Here is a 25,200-nt window from a genome sequence, read left to right as displayed (position 1 = left end):
GCTGCTTTTTTACAATTTAATATTACAGTTTTGTAGCAGGGGGTCTCCGGAGCTGAACCGCATTGATTTCAGGTCCGGGGACACCCTGCTTCCCGAGTTAAAGGCCCTGTTATGGGGTGCCGGTATCCCACTGCCTTGATTAAATCCCCCAATCACGTGGGCCGTGACATGGGATAATTTAAACATGGCCACCAAGATACCAGCACCCCATAACGGGGCCTGTAACTCGGGAAGCAGGGGGTCCCCGGACCTGAAATCAATGCAGCTCAGCTCCGGAGACCCCATGCTACAATACTGTAATATTAAAATAATACCCCTGCGATCACCTGTTAGACGCACGCTGGTAGAGTGACTGATTCAGTCTATCTCTTATTGCGTGTCTCTTACAGACAGATAGAACCCAGTAGGATTCCCACAGCACGAGTCCCATTCAAACACAGTTAATTCGATGGGTCATTAAGTCTGCTTTGGGCTGCCTTGCAAGGTTTTTGATCGGAATCCCTACGTTTTTGGAGAGATGTGGTTGAATACAGGCGGCTGCATCTGTACATCTGTAAAAAAACAACTTTTATTTCTTTTTTCTCTATCACTCTCACTCACTCTCACTAATACTCCCTCACTTCCACTAACACCAAATACACTCACTATGTAACACTAACACTGAGTACACTCACTCTTTATCACAATTACACGCACAATAACACTCACTACACTATCAACTACTTGAGTCACTAACACTGTTTATTCACACCACTTAATAGTTTTACCACTCTCACAACACACAGACAATACAGAAGCAAATGCAGCAGCCATATTACATACTTCCGGTATAGCAAAATTTGACTTACTTCCTGGCAGAATTTCACACTGTTATACAGTGCATATACATTTTAAAACTAATTTTGCTAAATTATTCGCTTGGTGAAATATTTAGTAAAAAAAAAACTTTTACACATATCCAGTAGTCAATTTAGGAATTACACCTAGAACACTTGGGTGTAGATCCACAGAGCTTGGTTAAATCTGGGCTACTTATGTGATGTTACCTGAACAGTCAATGTCCGTTAGTTTTATTCAGTTTTACAGGTATCCACAAAGCTAATGATATGCAAAAACAACAGCCATTCGGCAGACTAGCATCGTTACGTTAGCTGTATTAGTGGGGATTTTCATTGCACAGAGACGCATTAACCAATACACTGCACATGCACACTGGTCAAAACTAGAATGTGCATTCCAATTAACGCACACGTGTTACAGACAGTTCTGCCACAAAAAAAGAATTGGAGATGATTTCCTGTAAATATTGTTCTTGTTATTTCACCTGTACATTTTTTCTTCCTACATTGCTCGCTCACAGTGAAGTAACTATGTGGGAATAACAGTTTTGTTCCCTACTTCTGTCTCATCGTAATTTTTATAGTTAGAATATGTAAACACATTATCGTACACCCATAGTTTATACACTCAACATTATATACCCTAATATGCCAGACAAACATATCATACATTTACTTTAATGACTAAAAAACATAGTATAGTTTATTACATGAACTTCAGATGCATCTCTTGCTGTGTTTCAGACATTTATATGATCCATAATATATATCTTTGGATGACACGTGTAACTTTTTGTAATGAAAGTCTTATACTCAGAACAATCATTTGGGTTGCACTTTAAACTTGCCCTTGTTGCTTGTAGGCTATTCCCAGAAATAACGCTATGATGATCATGGTCTGGATGAGAGTAAAGGCAGGTTTTGCTGTAGCCTAATTATCGTAACGTTATTTCCATGCGCTTACACTAACGGAGGTTTCTGGATATGCAATGTTATGCTAATGAATTATTAGCATATGAGTAAGACAGACAAACTTTAAAAGTTAGAAATCCGATATTTCTCTGGTTGTCCCGAAGGCATCGTGGCGCTAATCACCTTTGTGATATGAGTTACGAGTAGCAGTATGTTAAATGGGAGTAACGTCACCATAAAATATTACATGGAGCTCCTGGGATCTATCTCTGGATGAAGTAAATGAGGTTGGCAGCAACATTTAAGATGAACTGGAAGGGGCATAGTTAGATGAGAGGGAGACTGTCAGAGCAAATTACAGTAGTCAAGTCGGAGTAATTATGGTGCATGAATTTGAAACTTGATGGATAGCGTGGTGAGGAAAGGGTCCTTTTCAGCAATGTTTCCGAGGTTTAAGCAGCAGGAAACGATGATGTACTTGATGTGTAATATAAAGGAGGGAGAAGAGTTAAGTATAACACCTATGCCCAGATCCACAGAGCTCCGTTATGTGACTTCATTGATAAAATGCTGTCAAAATTCTGTTGGAATTTGGTGAATTTGAGAAACTTGTAAAAATGACAAGAAATTTAAAATGTGAAAAATGTTGCTGAACAAATTTTAAGACATCCACACATTTCTAGTTCTAGGCAAGTGTACACATAGATATGTTGTATCTTTTACTGGATCAATAGGGGAAGTCTTCATAGATAAAATGACATTCAAGTTTTGTATTGAAACAAACATATACACTAAGGGTATAGGGGTTACCCATTTAAATTAACACCTTTTCCTTGACTCCCTCCTTCTCACTTCCCAAACATACTGTAATCATAAAGCCTGTCGATAAGGATGGAGCAATAGTTGTTAAAAACAGTGACTATCATGAGGAAGCCATGAATTAGCAGGGCAATATTAATAATTAATAAAGAATTGAACTAGATTACTCTCACTTATAAAGAAAAACACATAATTATTTAACTATAAGATTTGTTATATTATATGTAGTATTGAAGCTTTATGCTTTTTCTAATATATACTTAGCAATTTCTCCAATACTGACAAAAGGTAATTTCCTAAACTAACTGTATCAGCTTGGTTCCAGCATGAGATTACATTTTTGCTTTGATTTATCACTGTATATATGTCCTTTACAGCAACATAATCTATGTATTTAATAAGACTTCGAGAGGCTGGTGTTGTCTGGGTGACCAGGCATTGTTTCATTGGTTGCCATGACAACAAAGCATCACATGGTGGTGGACCTAGTGACATCAGAACCTGTGAGTACCGGGAGTGAAGGCGAATACAGCCCTCCCCTCCTATGAGAAGCCTCTATACGCTAATAATGGCTGTAAAAACAAACATTTTGGCACCAAAAGGGTGTATTGAGTCTCCCAAATCTACTTTTAAATCTTGACTAATGTTGCTGCAGTAACACTGGGGTGATCTGCTGAAAAGGCAGCTGCATAGAAACATTATCAGTTCTGTTTCTTGTCAGCTCTAAGCTCTAATTAAATACATTCTGTAGAATAAATTGTGCTTGATACTGTCAGTGTGCGGCATACTGTACATCATTCCTTTCCTACATACTGTATAACCATGGGTAGTGGGGACAGGACTACCCTGTATGTTCCAACACCTTTTGAAGATTTATCTATCTTTTCATGTTAAAATGTACTTGAAGCAAAAGCCTATCAGGCCGACTAATGCCTCCATATGTTTCATTCTTTTCCTTTGAGGGTCACGATGTCCGTCTTTTTTGCCTTCACTCTCTGCACATGGCAGTCATTTACCTGCAACCTATCTCTACTTCCTCTACCTCCATCTTCCTCTCAGACTTTGAATCCTGGATTTCCTTCTTTCTCTTCTTTGATTTGCCCATTCTTTTACTGGGGGACTTCAATTGCCATATTAATGATCCCTCAGACTCCTGGGCTTCTCACCTTCTCTCTCTAACTTCATCCTTTGGCCTCCACCAATGCATTTATTCCAGCACCCACGGTCACTGTTAGACCTGGTCTGTGCTAAAAACTGTTCCCTTTCTGATTTCTCTATCTCCAACTTCTGTTCTGACTATCACCTCCTATCGTTTACCACCACCTATTCCTCACCCTTCTCTTACCTGTTCTCCTCGCTACTCTTGAGACCTTTGCTCTGTTAACCTATCTACTCTGACATAAAACCTGAATGCTAACCTCTCTTCTCTTTCTCCTTCCTTTTATCTTGATAATCTTGTCAACTCTTACATCTCTATCATCTCCTACTCCCTTGATTTTTTGCCCTTCTTGACTCCAGTACACCTGTCCCTCTAACCCGGGGGGAGGGGGAGAGCAAACTTTTTTCACTGCGCCCCCCTGCCGGCGGTCCCCTCACCTCCAAACCCCCCCCCCCTCACCTCCAAACCCCCCCTCACCCCCGCTCCGGTGTCGGCTCCGGCATGACTTTGCAGCATCATTTGACATTGCGTTGTCATGGCGATGCATGTGAGAAGCTGCCGGAGCCAAGGTAAGTTAGGTTTACAGAGGCCATGCAGCTCCCCTGGCACTTAATGTAAGTGCCTTCGGGAAGAGCACAAGGCCTCTGTAAACCCCGCGCCCCCGCACTCAATCTCGCACCCCTCAATACCGCTGCTCTAACCCACAGCCTTCCCTAAACTCACAAACATGCTTCTTTTGCACACCACTCGTTTTTCTGAATGCCTATGAAGGAATATCGCACTCGTTGATTTTCTGCACTATAAATTTCTGCTCTCCTGTTTTAACTCTGTTTTCTCTCTATGTTCAAACAGCCCTGCAGTACTTATCTTCACTCATCAACACTCACAAATCCAATCCCACTATACCATTATAGAGTGGTATTTAATCTAAACTTGAAACGTGATTTTTATTTCATATATATATTACTAACCATATTGCCAATGATCCCCTATCAGTTATTTGCCATGCTACTTGATTGCCAATAACTTTAATTTATTGCAAGTCTAGGCGACAGTTACGGTTGTTACTTTATATCGTTTTATCAACCCATCCATTTCTTGAAGTCTGGTCCAGCCATTTATATTTAGAGGTAACGATTTTAGGTTTAAACCAAATAAAAAGAAATTAAGCATAATTTTCTATTGAGTTCCACCTCTTGTAGTGGCTCAGGTAATGGTAGGAGACAAAAGCCTCACTGGGGAGAATAGAAACTTTTTAAAAAAGTGCACCCATAAACACCAAATTCAAATGTGTGCCAATTTTGTTTCATTATTAACACTGATAAATACTCATTTTAAAATGAAAGCACCAGAAAAATAAAAAAGAAACACTGATTTAACAAATAAAAATTCACTCCAAAAACTGTGATTCCTATTTATATTACTACTGGCTGTAGACATCTATATTATTACTTGACTGAGTACACATATTTGGAATTTATTCATGACTGACAATTCTATTTGTATTCTTCTTCTCAATATTATTGTGTATCTTTGTAAAATACTGGTGAACTATTACACCTGTGTTGGTTTTGATTCTAAAAAAACATTGTTTTGTTTCTGCTTTTGTCAAAACTCAATTTGTTTGGTTTTGTTTTTTACCAAGTTACATAAAAAATATATATACAGTATGCAGGAAAATTCTAAAATAGCACAGAAAAGGATGGAAATACTTAAAAAAAAGTATAACATCTAAAAAACTATTATAAAGCTAAAATGATATTACAGAAAAACATTTTGCTTCTAATTATCATAACGTTTTTGGTTTTGTATTTGGTGTTGGAATGTAAGGTTCTGATTTCTCACATCCTGTTTTTCCATAAAAATATGATACTTTTTCTTCAGTAATTTTTCAGGATATGGATAATAAAGTAGCATAATATATACATTAATAAAAACAGTTTTCCAATCTAATCAATAATCAATAACACATTCAGATACAACTTGTTTTTCTTAAAATAGATTAACAGAGAACGCCTGCCTTGTGTATTAATCTCATACAGCAGGCAGCATTGTATAACACCATACAAGGTGAAGGTGTGAATATACCTGTGTAGCCTTGTGAAATTAAAGTATTCAAGCAAAATATTAACAGAAATGTAAATGCAACATTTTTATATAAGCTGAAATTGAAAAATAATTTACTCACATATACTGTAGGGGCGTATTCATCAGGGGGTAGACATAGGTCAGATGATGGTATCTACGGTATATAACAACCTAGTATTTAAACAACATAAGTAACCTAATGGTGTTAACCTAACTGGGAGTAATTGGCTGGTATACTAGTCGAGGGTAGACACAGGCCAGATGGTGGTATCTGTATGTCAATCTGGTATATACAGTACCCAACACAGGTAAGCTAACAGTGTTAACCCAGCTGGAACTGATTCACTGATACTGTATATTAATTGAAAGTAGTGACATGTCAGATGGTGGTATCAGTAGGACAGCCTAGTACTGTAGTTACCTAACAGAGGAAACATTAAGGGCGTTAATACATCTGGAGAATAGACACAGGTCATATGATGGTATCTGTATGCCAACCTACTATACTGTATACCCAATATAGGTAACATACAGTATTGGTGTTAACTCAACTGCAACTTATTTACTGGTATACTAAAAGAGAGTAGAGACAGACAAGATGTGTTATGGGTATGCCAACTTACTGCAGTATATATCCAACAAGAGGTACTCTAACAGTGTAAACTCAAATGTAACAGATGCATTGGCATACTAGTGAGAATTGACACAGGTCAGATGTTGGTATCTCTATGACAGACTAGTATATACACAACACAGGTAACTACCCATGCTAACCCAACAGGAGCTGATTTGCTGGAATACTGCTAACCCAACTGGAGCTGATTTGCTGGAATACTGTACTAATAGAGAGTAGAGAGAGGTCAGAGGGTGGTATTCGTATTGCCAACCTAACATTAACCCAAATAGTGGTATGCAGTGTGTATGCAAACCTAACCTAATATATACCCAAAATAGGTAAAGTAACAGTTTAGCTCTACATCAAGGACCGGAGCACACTCAGATGCTGGTTGCTTCCCTTTGCCTACCCATAATGGACACATATGGAAAATAGCTGAAGCGCTCAAATGCAGGTATATCTCAAAATGATAATAAGCCAGATCACTGTACCAGGGTACTAACAATTGATATAGTACCTATTGTGTCATATAATGGGTACTATCCTCCTGAAGACAGGTGGTGTGTGGTGCAACCCACTCACCATATGTCTCATTGGCAGGTTCCCCTGAAAAATATGCAAATACTCACATCCTGGTAGGGCAGGCAGGCAGGCTGTGCAGCTACTCAATGCAATACAGGGAAAAGGGAGACCAAAAAGCGCACCAGCACAAACGGAGCAGGAAGAAACCAGAACAAAAAAATGATTAAAAGGGCACTTTAATGTGGCAAAAGACCCATCCAATGCATTTCGAACGTCGCAGCGTTCTTTTTCAAAAAAAAAAAAGAAAAAGAACGCTGCGACGTTCGAAATGCATTGGATGGGTCTTTTGCCACATTAAAGTGCCCTTTTAATCATTTTTTTGTTCTGGTTTCTTCCTGCTCCGTTTGTGCTGGTGCGCTTTTTGGTCTCCCTTTTCCCCATAATGGACACAGCCTTTGTATTGCCTGTCCCCAACTTCTGGACTCAATTCTGAGGCCACTTGAGGGAGGGTTTAATTAATAATTGCCCACTATGCATTGCATACAGCGAGTTAAGGAAAGGAGAAAGGGAGATAGGGAGCGTTTTTATTTGTATTTAATATCTTTTTTAATGCTCCAGGGCCTTATTTTTAATTTTTTTCAGTTGCTAGAATTTTGAATGTATATCTAGCAATGTGTGAGTGCATTTAAACATAGTGTAGTCTGCATTATGTCAGTCCCTTAATTGTACTAATTGTGTTATATATCAGAATCATGCACACAGGCCCTAAACACACCATGCATGTACTGTACAGCTCAAGGGTCAAGTGAGAAATTGAGTAACTAAATCAGCTGTGAGTAGCTTAACATGACAAAACTAAAGATAGTGCTGGTTTGCACATATTTTGACCTTCAATATGGCACACAATGGTTTGTTAATGGACGTGTACAGTATGTATGCATTTGCAATAATGGAAAATAATTGTTAACACTGACTCATCGCTATATATATATATATATATATATATATATATATATATATATATATTTATTTATATATATAAAGCAGATATTACCAGATGGTGATCCGGAAAGGAGAGACAGCAAACAACCAAGTAGATGAATCAACTGTATTCATACTGAACAATACAAGGCACTACATCCAACATTTCGGTCAGCTAAACGTGACCTTCCTCAGGGATGTGCATTGAAAGAGTGGCAGTGAACATACATATATACCCAAACCAATTAAACATAATCAGACCTGAAGCACAGGGAGATAAAGAGACTTGTTCAAGGTCACACGGAGCTGACACCATTCCCCTGCAGCCAAGTTCCCCTGCAGCGTCATTGTTTTCAGAGTCAATGCTTTTACTTACTGAGCCATTAATGGGGTGTATTTATTGTAACATACATATCTAATCGATACACATATCCATATACTGTACAAAATGTGCTGTATATTTCATTCAATGTGATTGTGAATTGCAATACGTTGGGGAACATTTTAAGAATATAAAAAACATCAATAAAAATGTTATAGACACTGAAAACCTCTTACTTATTTTATTGAACATTTCTTCCAGGTACACAATTGGGATCCTGCATGCCTCACATTTTCTGGGCATAGAGTCAATTATGAATAATGTTAGGTCTGGTAACAAAGATACAAAGCTACTATGTAGGGAACAAATCTGGATTTTTAAATTGAAGTCCAAGTACTCAATGACGTTTCAATGATTCTGTAGATATTACACCTTTTTTTAAATTAAAGTTTATTTTTATATATGTGTAGGGTTTATGTTATCAATTAAATTGTTATTTATTTTGTGAGGTGTGTGTGGGGGGGGTCTATCTCATCATCAGTATACACCATAATAGTAGATATATCTTAATGTGTGGGTGTTTTTAGTATATTTATGTGGTGTATACTATGTTCGGTCTCTGGTCTGTTCCAGCACTTCCTGGTTTGATGCTATTGCCCTGGAAACCACCTTTTCCACCTCTCTGATTTGGGCTTCTCCTCCACTTGTCTGTTGGTTCAATCTTCAATTTTTTTCCTCTCTGACTGTGTCATATGCTGTCTTTTCAGAGTTTGCCAATTAGCAGCACTGTTCTCCCACTGGTTCCCTGTGAGAAGCCTTTGTATTTTACTATTCCTATTCCAAATCCCCTCACATGTCCCCATCCCCTAGTGTGTATTTCCTGAGTACTTTTTCCCTTTTTATTTCTGTTTTGTTTCCCCCAATAAACATATCAGAATACAAGAGGCCTCCCTTTGTTTGAAATAGGAATTGTGCTGAGCTGTCTGCCTCTACTCACTAGCCACAGTGTACACGAGTCAAAACATACTACAGTACAGTATATCATTCTATTTACATAATTAATGTATAAATAATATTTGTATTATACATTATTATTAGAGTAGTTGTAATTGCTTGCTTTTTCATCCGTGATGCTGGGGATAGAAAGCCTTGCTATAGCCAATGATTGGGGTATCACAATACATTTATTATTGATGGTGTATATAAATAGTCTATTATTAAATTCTCACATTTATATGACTATTTTGTATATATCTATATTATCTCACATTAGCACATTAATTTATTTTTATACGTATAGATATTTTGTACAAAAATATACTGTATTAAAGGATTATATTTCTTGTCTAACATGTTAGAAGCAATTTAATTATAGATTTATAGTATGGACGTTTTCCTTATGATAGACATAGACCTTTCTAGATTGTTTGTTGTAATTGCATTGTTGATTACTATGGATATATAAGGAGTATTATACTCCATTGATGACATCCCTGATGAAGCACATCAACATGCACAATGCATGAAATCCAGCTTATGGTCCTGGGACATGTTGCATTCAGTACTTGGAGAATTTGATTTACGGACCTCTAGACCCTCATTCTGATCCACCAATTGAGCTCACCTCTATTTAATAGATTGTAAGTTATAAATGCTACATGTGTAATTGAATATTTTGTTGTAAATACATTGTTTTAAATACGTACCCCTGGTGTGCTATATTTCTTCCTTAGAAACACATAGGATTGTCTTCTTTATGACACTAAACAATACTGTTTTACTTTTTAATAGAATTATTTTTAAAAGGGAAAAAAAAATATTTATATAACATTACAACATTATATAGTGCATAGGCAATGTTCAACCTCTGAAAAACATGACTTTATATGAAAGCTACTGGTCTACAGAGCTCCTGTTTTATTTCAGCTTCATAAAAGCTATTTGGTTTTCGAGTGCAAAGCAATTGGCAAGAGTATATTTTGAGATTCTCAAGGACTACCTCTTGGCAAAAAGAAATATTTGGATGTTTAGACATTTGAAAGCTTTGCTCATTGGAAAGAACATATATGTTTATTAATCCTGTCATAAATTGTAATCAGAGTTTAATTATGTCCATTTTCCTTGGTATTAATAATAACGTTAATTTGTATAAACAGATGAAGAGTGAGGCTACTTATTTTGACTGTTATTTTTATGTATGTAACACAGTTATTTGCATTAGACTAAAATAATTTAACTGAGGACAGTGTTATAATTCTGTGATAGTGCTTCCGAAAAGACAAACTCATATACTGCATAGTACTAAGCAGTGCTATGCATTTAGATGCCTTACAGCAAAGGTGTCTTTGTGTCTTGTGGTATAGTATTGCTTGGGTAAATATGGGCCATCATGTAAAAGCTTAAATAAGTTATACATTTACTTGGGATGTTTTAATCATCGTTACACCATCACACCATCTAAACACTTGGACTGTAAAGATGGGCAGCCGGGTTGCACATCCACCATCAGAGGTGCTTTGCCATATCAACAAGGAGCTTTGCCATATCAACGAGGAACTTGTCGACCAACAGATGGTGCCTTGCTGAACATACCTGGTCCTGTTGCTTGGTGTTTGGGTAACATATGTCCCATAAATGCTGTTTTTATCTTACATTGATGTACGCAGAATACCCACCTAACCATTGTGTTCTTTAATATATTTTTACCTACTACACTATGAGTGTTGTGCACTGTTTTCTTGTGTTTTATCTGTTATAGCTTCGGTGGTGTTGAGCCAACCCTTGTGTTCGGGGCTGCAGACGCTTTCTTGATTGTATAGGATCACGTAATCATTTCTTACTTTGTGCACCTTCATGTGGGTTCATTCACATGGTTTAATAATTTATATTCAAATTGATTTTAGTAGCGCACTTTTTTCCCACTCACATTTGTTATCCCTATGCAATAAAACGCCTTAAAGCCAAGGTGTCCTTGTGTCCTGTGGTATAGTATTGCTTGGGTAAATATGGGCCATCAGGTAAAAGCTTAAATATGTTATACATTTGGCTTGCTAATAAACAACAAAACAGGTAGCGCTAACCGCAATGTGTGTGGTGTAGTAACTATTACCTTATATATTAATTAAAACTATACATAAGGGGCTGCCTAGGACACAAAGCCTGACCCCCTGGTCAGGAAAACAGTATGGACAGGGAATAGTTCCGTGGGCGCCTATAAAATTTTACCACTATAAAGGATATACGAAAACCAAGCCTGTTGGTTGTGAAGATTGTTGATCCTCACGGTGGGCTTGAAAACAAAGAGAAAGCACAACACATAGCGTAATACTGTTGAAACATTAAACAAACAACATATAAGACAACATATAACAGCTGAATACTGAAATGGTATTTTTAGGACAATAAAATCATTTAATAACAATTAATATTTACTATAATGCACAATTTGCATGGACACATAGATTTAAGCAATTAAAAATCTGAATAGGTGGTTCAACTGCTCCGTAGCACCAATGTTGATAATAGCAATGCCTACTCACCAGATGGAATAGGCTATACCCCTGAGGAAGAGAGCAGATCGCTCTTGAAACGCGTAGGGTGGAGGTTCAAGCCCCGCACACATTGGTGTAGTACCCCCGTACATCGGTGAATCAACGTGAGCTGCCAGCTAACCATCTCTTATAGCCGCCGACGAGTTGAACCAGCTGTTGCGGTTTTCCATTATTCAAGCGCCCTGCTTGGCGCCCTGCAGGAGTACCTGCTGACAAGTTGCGTCCACGAGCGGATAGAGACGCCAGCTAGCAGTGAGCAGCAGATAGACTAGCTCACGGTGGTCCGTGGCTGACATCGTGCTGAATCAGCTGCAGCTGAGTTCCATCTGCTCAGACGTGCTTCCTGGAGCTGCAGGAGTACCTGCTGATGAGCTGCACCCACGAGCCGACAGAGAAGCCAGCTAAGCAGAGAGCAACACACAGATGAGAGGGGATACTCTCTAAAATATCCACTGCCTGCAAACCTATTCCATCTGGTGAGTAGGCATTGCTATTATCAACATTGGTGCTACGGAGCAGTTGAACCACCTATTCAGATTTTTAATTGCTTAAATCTATGTGTCCATGCAAATTGTGCATTATAGTAAATATTAATTGTTATTAAATGATTTTATTGTCCTAAAAATACCATTTCAGTATTCAGCTGTTATATGTTGTCTTATATGTTGTTTGTTTAATGTTTCAACAGTATTACGCTATGTGTTGTGCTTTCTCTTTGTTTTCAAGCCCACCGTGAGGATCAACAATCTTCACAACCAACAGGCTTGGTTTTCGTATATCCTTTATAGTGGTAAAATTTTATAGGCGCCCACGGAACTATTCCCTGTCCATTTGGCTTGCTAATACTACTCTTTATTTACTTTTAAGTATAACGTGAAACCTAAAAATCACTGTATAAAAAGTTGAATGGCATACAGTACCAGAGCCTTCACATCAATGAGCTTTCCGTGCATGATACAGAAAATGTGGCAATGTGTATGGCCCCTAGCAATCTGATAACACATGGTAAAGTTTACTTTAGATTTAAGAAAGTTTGTTTTGCATGTACTAAATACTGTCAGCATTCAATATCCACTATTAGAATGCTATGTTACTATATGGGATGAGTGGATAACATGAAATCGTAATGTCTAGAAAATGAGAGAGTTTTTGTATAGTTGGTATTCACCATGTGGTGCCATCCAATAACCTTGATACAGAATGTAGCCCTGAATGAAAGTAAAGGCAGAGAAAGTGGTTTGCTCGCTCAAAAAGCAAAATGTATTGTAGAAGAGAAATAAAGTTAAGATGAAGAAAGGGAGGCGATGGCTCTTAAAAACTTTTGCAGACTTTGGGATCTCAGGAATAGAGGTGAGAGCAAGATTATGATTTGAGCACAAACATTATACAGATTTTAATTGTGCTGTATTAAGACTCGGATGATGTACTCAATGATTTGCAGTATGATTTACTGTACAGTGTTTGATACAGTGATAATAAATGGGGATATCAACATAAGCTCTAAAGACAAAAAAATACAGTGTAAGATGATAAACTATAAGAACTTTGAAACTAAAGTTCAACATTGTAAACAACACAATTACATGAAAGGGCTTGTGGTAATGTGTGGTGAAGTGTAGGTGCATTTAATGATTAAAAACTGCATGTGGGCATTATGGAATTAAAGTACCTCTGATTAGAAACCAATGAATCTCAAGACTATACATAATTTACATTATACCCTAATAATGTGTTAGAGTATGCTAATAATTCCTATAAAATTAACAATATCCCCATGGTTTGTTTTCTTAATTTACACCATAAAAATAGCATCCGATTTTTACATTTAGAACCTGTATTTGTGGTAGCTTTCCTTCTCTTTGCCTCTGTCCAAGCATTTTATTCCTCATACTTTATAGCCCACCATATAACATATATATATATATATATATATATATATATATATATATATATATATATATATATATATATATATATATATATATATATATATATATATATATATATATATATATATATATATATATACAGTCATAGCAAATCATAGCATTTGATGGTAGACAAGAACTAATTGGTTCGCTACTCAACCCATTATCCTATCTGTTGTAAAACCTTAGATCCTTTATGATTCTTTGCTATTTTTTATATGTTGACATGAATATCTTAGCCTTATGTCTATCCCAGCTTGCGCACTTACTGGAAATACTTTTTGTACTATACCTGCCAACCAACAGTCTGGCTGCAATCCCATTTCCCTGTCATGTAGACATGAAAGCAGAGGATGCGATAAATTACAAGGACCCAAAAATCACAAAAATAAATAAATCATTTTGCTTTTTGTTTTGGTGAAATAATAATATGTTCTTGTATAGCGCTGCTAGTTTTCCGTAGCACTTTATAGAGACATTTTTGCAGACACAGGTGCTTGCCCCGTGGAGTTTATATATTATGTTTTTGGTGCCTGAGGCACAGGAAGATAAAGTGACTTACCCAAGGTCACAAGAAGCCAACACCAGGAATTGAACCAGGCCTGCTTCAAACTCAGTGCCAGTCTCAGTCTTTAATCACTGAGTCGCTCCTTCTCCCTAAGCAATACTTTCCTATTGGACAATTAGACTTTTTGATTTAGTAATTACTTACTACATACGCTCTGCATATGTTGGCCTTTATGTGCCAACTGCATGAATACTGATAATTACAATTACTGGCAACTTTAAAGGGGTTTACTTTGTGTGTGTATATATATATATATATATACATATATATATGCTGCAAACTGCAGCATTTCCCGCAGCACAGCTGTAATTCCCATGCATGTGAATGGATATACTGTACAGTGCACTTTGCTTGTGATCAAGCTTAACTCTCCTGCAGAGAGAGATTCACTAGGAGGTATAGTATATATATATATATATATATATATATATATATATATATATATATATATAGTACCTGTTCTACGAAATTAGAACAAACAGTAACATTTAATTTGCACAAGTAAAATCTTAAAGAGCGGCGATACAAAATAGCTTTAAGATGAGCAAAAGATAATGAAAAAAGGTAAATATGACGAATTACCACATCAGTGTTACATTATTTTGTTTGTGCTCACAATTGCAAAGCAATCTTATCATAGCAATCAATTAAGTTGCTGCAATGAAGTGCAGGAACAGGAAAAGTATGCTGCTGAGAAGTCATAATAACAGTTTGTATATACTGTATGTGCAGGGAAACCCTTCTTGCACCATAGCAAAAAGACACAGCGTTCATTGCAATACCAGCTACAGTATTTGCTATGACAACCTTTCTTTAAGTAAACATATACTTGACAGGTATGCAGATGATTACAAAGCATCAATTCACTTCATAACTTAATAGAATTACAAGAAATTAGAAATAATCTAAACAGAGTACACTGTCTTTCTGTCTTATCTTGCAATTAATGTGTTAACTCTTTCATCTTCGGTTTCTTAGCCATTAGGCACTGAATGTATGTGTTCATTATAAGGTAACCAAACTGCCGCAGTACATTAGCCACAATAATCTGCAGTCAGATCTAATATCTCACGACCTAAGTTAAGAAAGAAAAGGCTTGTCATCACATGTACATATATTTTTACAATATGTCTGTGAAGAGTTAGGTCTTTGAAGAACATGCTACACTGTTTATGTGCAATTTAGAAACCTGATTCATATAAGGGGAAAAAGCATTGGAAAAAAAGACATTTACAGTACCCAGGAAAATGTTCACATTAGCCTTTATCACAGATTTTCAATGATGTTTCTGAAAATGTCTCACATTTATTTTATTCAGAAAAGTCATATATATTGTGTTTGCTAGTCATCATAAAGGCACTAAGGCAATGTTCATATGGGGAATTCACATTCTTTCAATCATCTATTGAAATTAGTGCAGTAAAATGAGCAATGGCAGACAGCAATTCACATTTACACATCAAGGCAATAACGACAAACAAATAATTAGAATAATGTCATTGGGTGCATTCATAGTATTAGCACATCCCTCGTGGTATATGCTTTCTAATATGCAGGAAATCACTCAGGAGTTGTTGCTGTCATTTAATATACCTAACCACAGAGCTCCATCTTTAATTATGCTTCAATGGCAATATAAGTACTTTATTGCAATCCGATCCCCCAGTCCCAATACTACAGTAGTACTGTAACTACCTTTATAAATCCCAATGTTAACAAAAAGACTTTAGCATCTTTACCAATTGTTGGTACTTTAATGTTGATACTTAATCCTCACCCAGTTGTAACCAAGCTTTTTTGTTTTAATTAAAATCGTATCCTAAACCCTTTCCGGCAACATAGAAATTGCACAAAAGCAACACGATCACAGTCATCTAAATCTACTCTACTGTGCCTGACCTGCAGTTCAGCCAGCTGCAAACCGCAGCATTTCCCGCAGCACAGCTGTAATTCCCATGCATGTGAATGGATGTACTGTACAGTGCACTTTGCTTGTGATCAAGCTTAACTCTCCTGCAGAGAGAGATTCACTAGGAGGTTTAGCAAATTACAATACTCAGGTATCAACCTATCCACTGAAAAGCAACCCGGGTTGCAGAGATGTGCTACTGCTGGTATAGTACTGTATAAATTGGACCCCCAAAAAGCATTGCGTTCACTTACCTGAAGTTAATAGTATGAGGGTCCTAATGGTCTTGGATCAACCTCATTAGGGAATGCAGACACTTGCCTGGCGGATGACTGGATTCAAAAGGATTTAATTGTAACCAGCCAGTTGACAGCTTACATAGAGATGTCAGGCAATTGCAGCAGGCAGTAGGGGAAGTGCAGTCATCACTACAGACAGTATTTCACCTCTTGCTGTTTTCCTTCCTGCTAATTATACAATTCAAACAATATGATCCTTTTCTGCCTTGCAACAGTAATGGGATATAATAGAATTACAGCTTGCTCCATCTAGTGGATTTAATTAAGGATTCCTTACAATTGATTGCCTTGTTTATTTCTCCCTCCTTGTCCTCTTGCATGCCTCTGTTTTCTGTGTAGAGTGAAACGCTGGTCCAGATAGGAGGAGGGAATCTTTCTCTCTCTCTCTCCCTCTCTCTCTCTTTCCCTCTCTCCCTCTCTCTCTCCCTCTCCTTACTGTAGCTTCTGAAGTGATGTCAGAGCAACACTGATCTGTGAGGTTTTAACCCCAAGGGATTTCCCATCAATTGAGCATTTGCAGTAAAAATTCCTGAAAATAGTATATACTGTATGACACAATAGTTTTGACTGATTAAAGCCAAATATTGCAACTTTTGACAGAATTTCACAGAGACTGGAATTTAATAAAAGTATAAGATGGCTTAACGGCAAATATTATTGTGAAAAAAAGTGTGCACAGTTTCACAGTATTCAGTATTGAAAACATGTATGTATGTGTATCTTTATATAGTGCTCACAGTGTACTCAGTGTTCTATAAAACAATACTGTACAATACAAGGAATTATAATACAATAAGCACAACAAATTCAGACAATATGAAAGAAAATCCCTGCCCTGGAGATCTTACAATCCAAGTGGTACAGGTATGATGGGAAATGTACAGAGACCGCAGGTGAGGGAATAAGTGCAGTAGATGGCAGTGCTTGGCAAGAGTGACTGTGGGATAATAGCCATGAGTCCAGGCTATTCTGATTCTTAATTTAAGAGGTGGGGTTTCAGATTTGTCTTGAAGGAGGAGAAACATTGCTGCAAAGAAGAGGTAAGAACAGGCGGTGTTAGGAACTGTTAAAAAATATGTACATGTGCATTTAAATGTGCTTTTTTCAGCCTATTAAGCATGCACCTGCAATTCAATAAGCTTCAAAAAGCTTGTCCTGTTACCTTGTGCAATAGTTTACAGTGGTGAATAGACTCGTGCTGTCTAGATTTGTGGTTTTGTACTTTTTATAAACTGCAGAACCATTTAAAAATGTATTATATGTATGAAGAACCACAGACACCATATATTATACACATAAAAATGCTACTTCAGTATTAAGCTATACATTTTAAAATATACTAGCAGTATTATATACGTTATACATATCAAACACTCGCAGGACTAACCAAACAAATACAAAATATTGAATTACTTTTTATTTTGGTTCAAATGAGAACCTTTCTCAAGACAAACAAGCAGACAACTAACCTCTAGAATTTATATCCTAAAGTGAAATGCCAAATAGATTAAAGAAGTTCCCACCAAAGCTACAGTACAATGAAAGCAGCAACCCAACACGGAATAGCAGCATGCACTGGATGGGAACCACGTGCAGAGTAAACTCAAATCAGAGAGACACATAAGAGTTCATCAACCACCGTGAGAAAGCAGTACAATAAACTGTCAACATCACACAATCACACATAGCAAAACGTTGTGACACTGTCATAATAAAATATTAATAATAATTATAATAAAACGTGACTATTAGCTAAAGCAGACAAAAATACCTCTACACAAACTTCATAATGAAAACAACATGCAGGAATCAATAGCAGCACGCATGATTTCACAGCCAAACTTCTGAAAGGGATACAATCTCTAGATACTGTATGCTAATGAATCTTACTAAAACACAATCATTCAAAAGATTATTAGGCATATGATGTATGTAGCAGTGTTTCCCTCACCCTTTGGGAGATTCCCTGGCTACCAAGTGTATAGTGGTGCTTACCTGCTGGCTCACAAGAGTTCGGAGATCCCGTCGATGTTATTGGGGAAACAGGACAGGCTTTAGGGGTGATAGCTGGTTCCCCTTCATTTTTTAGTCAGCGCCTTCATCTGCCACAGGCTCCAGGAGAGCTGGAGGCAGCCCCTGCACCAGAACTCTCATGCTCCCCCTTACAGACTGCAAGCCAGGAGTATATTTGGTAACAGGAACTTCTTTATTCTCCATTACAGAGTACAGCATACATCCTTCCACTGCATACTATAACACTGGTCTCCAGCCTTAGGTTGCGCTTATAGGTGTGGCAACAGCGACACAACCGTCACATCAAAACAAATGCATTGTCACCGTCATCGGAGCTTATAGTGCACGCAACGGTGACGGGGCGACGGCGCGACAGTGCTACCAAAAATGTGGTAGTGACTGATATTTATTTTTTTCAGCGATGGCCTCTCAATGTAGCCAATCGGAGAGCTTCTCTGTCCCTCTACCTTCCCCTTTTATGACGTCACTGGCCTTGCAGACAGCGACGTCGCCTAAATTTGAAATTTAACTTTCGCAATGGCGACGTGTGATGTCATCGGTCACGTAGCCGGCACTATAAGCGCAGCCTTAGGATGGTCCCTGGACTCCAACCCCCAGTCATGGGGCCCAGAGGTCGGTCCCAGCTCTTCCTCTTCTCCCTGATGTAGCAGAGTTCTCACTCTCACTCCCCTAAGGGAGGGGATAGAAGGTGAAAGAGCTCTGAACACCTCTTGTGTGTGATCAGTCTCTCTCAAAGGGGAGAGACAACTAACTCAATATAGGAAGTGCAACCCCTTAAGTCCCTGGGGGAGGGTTCAAGGTCTGAGCCCAGAATTGGGCAGAACACAGGCCTTGTCCCACCTCCCCCTGTCACTCAAGGAGCTGCTAATTGCTGTGGAAAACCCTAAATTGGGGGGCCTAATACTGCCTGCACTGATACCAGGACTTACATGTCAGGTAGGGCAGGGTAGTAGCCAAAACCAGACATGGCACATGTATAAAATCAAAATAACGTTTTATTAAAACCATGTGAAATATACAACAGCCAAATATAACTGTGAAATGCTCAAAGAACACTATTGGCCATCACTTGAATCTTGGCACAAAGTTCATCTTTCCTGTATTCCCTTCAAATACTTCTTTGGCAAGCTACACCCATATCTAAATGAGCTCCTTCCCCCTATCACACGCTGCACTTGTCAATTGAGATCTGACTGAAAGGGACTTTTCACGGTCCCAAGGACCGTTCACCTCACAACTGAAACAATCTACCTGAGACTCAAGTTCTTTAAAAACTAAAGCCGTCTCACATTTTAATGTGGTCTGTAACTGTTACATACGCCTATAACTTATTTTATCTTTAACTGTTCATGCAATGTCTTTATATATAATATATGATCATGTTCACTTAAAGTAATGGAATGTCTTTATATATGTAGCCTCAGACCCCCCCCCCCCCAGTCGCAGATCGGACCCCCTAGGGTGTACTAAGGTCTGGCTACATATGTCTAGGTGGTGCATATCTGTGGGCAACAGGAGGGCCTGAGTCTCCCGAGATGGTGTGGGGGAGTACAGGACCAGGTTTCTGGGGTTCTTGCCTTCATCTGGTCTCAATGGTGCAATGCCTCATCTCTGTTAAGCCCCAGGGATATGGGGTGGAAACCTTACAGAGAATTCCCACTCAGGGACGAGAGATTACAGTCTCAGTCTTTGGTAAAAGTAGCAGCTGCTCTCTTTATTGTCACAGCAGCACACAGTAATCCCAGCAACACGCTGGTCTCAGGTACAGGGTCTTCTCTCCCAGCTCTAGACTGCACACCCTCTGGATGGTCTGTGGGTGCTCACTGTATCTCTGCCACCACCCCAAGCCACGGGCACTCAGGGTGGGGCTAGCTCTTTCCTCACCCCCTATGCAGGGTGAGAGGCACTGGTCCACCTATTGTTAACTAGGCCCTACTCCTCAGGCACCTACTTAGCTCACACAGTCTCTGCTCAGCTCTGAACCCAGGATAGATCAGAACTCAACTAACTGTCACTGACAGGAACAGGCAAACTAAATTGACACAGCCCTGCCCCTCATGATGTCCGCAGACCCCTCCCCTATGTCTCTTGCCTTAGACACAGAGTAAGGTGGCCTACCTTCACCACTCAAAGCAGGACTTGATGTGGGGGAAACCCAGGTTAACTACTGGCAGCCTGCCCTTAGCAGGGCTTATACCAGTAGGAGGATAGACATATAGCCCTATTTCTTACCAGGGCTACACTCTCCCTCCGGTGGAATCCAATGGTCCCCACTTGGACCTAATTTTGGCAGAACCATCCTGCAAGTGAACAATCTGGAAAACAAACACAATTGATTAGTGCCCATACATCAGAATGTTCCACCCAGATGGCGATTTAAAGATACACGGTAACTCCCAACATGGAGAACCTAACTAGTAGTAAAGGCACGGGTCAGGCTTCCTAACTTCCCGCCAATTGTGATCCGTAACTTTTATATAATGGGGATGTACTGACCCATACTCCGGCCGATACACCACGCTATGCATGTTGATACTCCTCCCAACACTCCATGCCCGTATAACATCACAGACCTTGTCCTCGTTATGATAGACCGCCCTACCGAACTTAGTTTGAAGGTATTGAATAACAGCCTTCCGGAGCCAGGTATCTCTCTGCTCCTCTGTCTCTAACATAATGGGCTCAGGTACGTAGGGGAACTCATAGCCATGGGACTGCCTATACCTGGCCACTATGGCTCTGTCTGCTCGGCTTAGTTTGGTCAGTTTACGGTCACCTGCCCTGCTTGGCAGTACCCAAAACTCAGGCTCCTCTGGGGCAACGTCATCATACAGTACAGCGGGACCCTTGGGAATGATTAACTTTTGCTCAATATCACTATACCGTTTATCCAGTTCGTCAGCAACCTCCTGGGGAGGAAAGGTGCCTACAGCCCACTAATGGTCAACTATGTTATTCTTGATGAGTAAGAACCGAGTACGGTCCATACCTTCATGGTACCCTGTAAACAGCGGCGCCCATCACTTGTCTTGGTGCTCATACCCTGATACCAATCTCATATCAGTATCTGACTCTGCCTTGGAGGACACACCTGACGTCGCCGCCTCAGTAGAGTGCGAGCCTTTGTGTCAACCTTTTGTATCATCGGTGTAAATCGGACGGGCAGGTAGGCCGCAAGCCTTTCTCTCTCGCACTCTGCAGGTGCCGTCTTCGCCCGGCGGGAGTAAGGGGTTGGAGGTGTCTCCTTACTGATCCGCTGCCGGCTTGTGATCTTTGGTTCCTCTGGAGCCGTCTCGGATCCCATCTCCGCCGCACTGGGAGTCGCCACTGTCGGGGACTTCTACGCAGCTCAGACCGCACCAGCGCTCGCCGTCGGGGGGTGTCCGGACTTGTCTGCTCCCTCTCTCTGGTAAGTGGACCGCCATCTTTGTTACAGCTGGGGTGGTTCGCCGGTAGGCCCATCGCCACCGATGATAGGCCATCTCCTTCCTCCGAAGACACCTTTGCCGGTTCCTCCGCTTGGGAGTCGCCTGGGTCTCTTGCTGCACCGCCAGTGGGTAGTGGTACGAAACGGGCCCGCTCCGGTACTCCACTGCGGTCGCGCTCTTCTCTGATACATCTCTGCTTGGCTGGGCCTCGGTTCCCACCTCTGCGGTGATACAGGGAATCAGGACAGCCTTCTCCTCTGTTTCCGCCACCTCCGTTAGAGTTCCCGGAGAGGCACCCCGCGGGGTCTTGATCATAGGCCATGGCTCGGCAGGCCATAGATAGAACGTGCCACATTGAGGGCATCGTGCTGTCATGCTCGGGGCCAGTCCGGGTGTCCTGCAGTGTACGCACAGGCACCGGAGATACTCTCGGCCGTCAACCTCCACAACCAGGAAGCCTCCTGGAAACTGAAATGGAGTCATGTTCAAATCAGCCATCTTTTGCGCGGGGGTTGAACAGTTCAGTTCTGCAGCTCCTTTCTCCTCAATTGTCGTGCCCCTCCTTCTGGTGGAAACAAGAGGAGGGGCACTCTCTCACTCTGCGTGACGTGGCTTCTTCAGTCGGCCAGTCACTGCACAAGTTGGTGGGCTTTCAGCTTTCGTGCCACTCCGCTCACTCGGCTGGAGATCTGGGTTTGGCGCCAAACCTCTGCACATCTCTCGCCACATTTCTCTTGCAGCCTGCTTGCACGCGGCACGTACGCGATCTAGGCTTGGCGGGAGTCGCCATTTTGGAATGGCTGCTAACTGCTGGGCCGTGAAGGATGCTGTTGTCGCCATTTTTAACTCCTTCATGCCCTGCAGAGCACATTTATCTGCAGCCGCCATCTTTAGTGAGCCCACTGAGCCACAATAGCGCTACTCTCAGTGTCTACTGTGTAACACGTTCCTAGACACGGACTGCTCTCTGACTGTTCTCTGCATGCTTTTACCCACGAGTATGATGTATGGCATACCCCAGGCTAGGCAGAACTCCTTCTCTGTGCACCGCACTCGCTGACGGTTCCTGCAAGTACTCTGTGGTGTGCTTTCTAGATGCTGGCTAGTGTACTAGGCATCTCCCAAGTACTGGCTTCTCTTACTTTTCGCCACTCATAGTGCGGGCCCTGGGCCAAGGTCCCTGGACTAGTTAACAGGCTAACCCCCCCAGTTGCCTCACACTATATGCCTCAAGGGACTAGAACAGCAATAGCCATGCACCCAATTTACAACACCCTCTTTGGCACCCAGGGCGTACTGTGCGAGAGTCCACGCTCCTCTGACTACCCCTGATATGCATCTGCGCCCTACTTTCCGCAGTACTTGCATGGAAGATGCACGTAACACTTCCAGCTCTGCTTCGCTTTAAACCTGTCCTGTTTCTAGATCTCAGCAGCCCGCCTCCAACTGTAGCCCGCAGACCCCCCCCCCAGTCGCAGATCAGACCCCCTAGGGTGTACTAAGGTCTGGCTACATATGTCTAGGTGGTGCATACCTGTGGGCAACAGGAGGGCCTGAGTCTCCCGCGATGGTGTGGTGGAGTACAGGACCAGGTTTCTGGGGTTCTTGCCTTCATCTGGTCTCAATGGTGCAACGCCTCCATCTCTGTTAAGCCCCAGGGATATGGGGTGGAACCCTTACAGAGAATTCCCACTCAGGGACCAGAGATTCCAGTCTCAGTCTTTGGTAAAAGTAGCAGCAGCTCTCTTTATTGTCACAGCAGCACACAGCAATCCCAGCAACACGCTGGTCTCAGGTACAGGGTCTTCTCTCCCAGCTCCAGACTGCACACCCTCAGGATGGTCTGTGGGTGTTCACTGTATCCCTGCCACCACCCCAAGCCACGGGCGCTCATGGTGGGGATAGCTCCGCCCTCACTCCCTAGGCAGGGTGAGAGGCACTGGTCCACCTATTGCTAACTAGGACCTACTCCTCAGGCACCTAGCTAGCTCAAACACTGTCTCTGCTCAGCTCTGAACCCAGGACAGACCAGAACTCAACTAACTGTCACTGACAGGAACAGGCAAACTAAATTGACACAGCCCTGCCCCTCATGATGTCAGAAGACCCCTCCCCTATGTCTCTTGCCTTAGACTCAAAGTCAGGTGGCCTACCTTTACCACTCAAAGCAGGGCTTGATGTGGGGGAAACCCATGTTAACTACTGGCAGCCTGCCCTTAGCATGGCTTATACCAGTAGGAGGATAGTCCTATTTCTTACCAGGGCTACATATATAATGTATAACCCTGTTTAACCAATGTAACCATGTATTTGTAACAATGTATCTGTCATCATAACTCTGTGCCAAGGGCATACTTGAAAACAAGAGGGCGGCAACTCTCAATGTATTACTTCCTGGTAAAACATTTTAGAAATAAATATAATGAAGGGTAAAAAACACTATTGTATACATCCATTCAAATACTAAGAGTGACAGTTAAAGATAGCTAGTATAAACAAATATAAATACCCATATTGCCATTAAAATTGTGGGAAAAAATCAACTGACGTCAGGTACTAAACCAAAAGTGAAAATATGTATGCAAATAAATAATGCAACTACTGTAGTATTATAAACAAAATAGTTAAACCTTTAGTTAGTATACACTCACAATGAGAGCTCATCTCATCTCTCAGAAATTGAAACCAGAATTCCACAATCATAGGGTAAATACATCCAATTTAGAACAGTACTGGATTGAGAGAGATTTCACGCTGAGAATGCAGAGTGTGTTGTAAAGTTGGCATCCATCTTGCTAGCAGCATGTGCTGTGGGCTTTGTTCCCGCTAGTGGACCACACTGTCTCCCGCTAATGTAATGTCATCAAGAAAACGTAATCCAATTTACACGTTTGTTGCCAATCTGTTGCCTGGCAACAATGTGGTGATTTATAGATTTTCCCAGGCCCCTGTATATCAGGTTTGATGGTGAGTCCAAAGCGAGAATCAAATGGCAAGTCTTAATAGTGTTTCTAACCAGCGGTAACACCTGGAAACCCAATCAACGGAGCAGACAGAATCCCAAGGAGCAGTGTTAGTAGTCTGACACATGCAGCGTTCCAAAGCAGGCTGCAAAGGTTCGAAGTCAGGCCATGAGCAGATGTCCAGGGCAAGCAGCAAAGAGTCAAAGTCAAATCACAAGTGCAAGTCCAAGGCAGAGAGCAAACAGGAAAGTCACGAGGCAAG

General features: G+C 40.6%; 1 protein-coding gene across 2 annotated transcripts in view; it reads right to left on the bottom strand.

The window, feature by feature from the left end:
• Positions 1–16,853, bottom strand: part of DGKB (diacylglycerol kinase beta) — an 895,737-nt gene extending 878,884 nt beyond the window's left edge. The window contains exons 1-2 of one of the 2 annotated variants that reach the window (XM_075587224.1): positions 16,791–16,853; positions 16,469–16,681 (exon numbers count right to left, since the gene is read on the bottom strand). The gene's annotated coding sequence lies outside the window, so the exon portion shown is untranslated. Of the gene's footprint in view, positions 1–16,468 lie in introns of both variants that reach the window. The other variant, XM_075587223.1, reaches the window with a different exon arrangement.
• Between the last annotated feature and the right edge of the window lie 8,347 nt (positions 16,854–25,200).

The sequence above is a fragment of the Ascaphus truei genome, chromosome 2, assembly GCF_040206685.1.
Source record: "Ascaphus truei isolate aAscTru1 chromosome 2, aAscTru1.hap1, whole genome shotgun sequence".
Lineage (NCBI taxonomy): Eukaryota > Metazoa > Chordata > Amphibia > Anura > Ascaphidae > Ascaphus > Ascaphus truei.
This window is presented reverse-complemented; position numbering and strand designations above follow the sequence as displayed.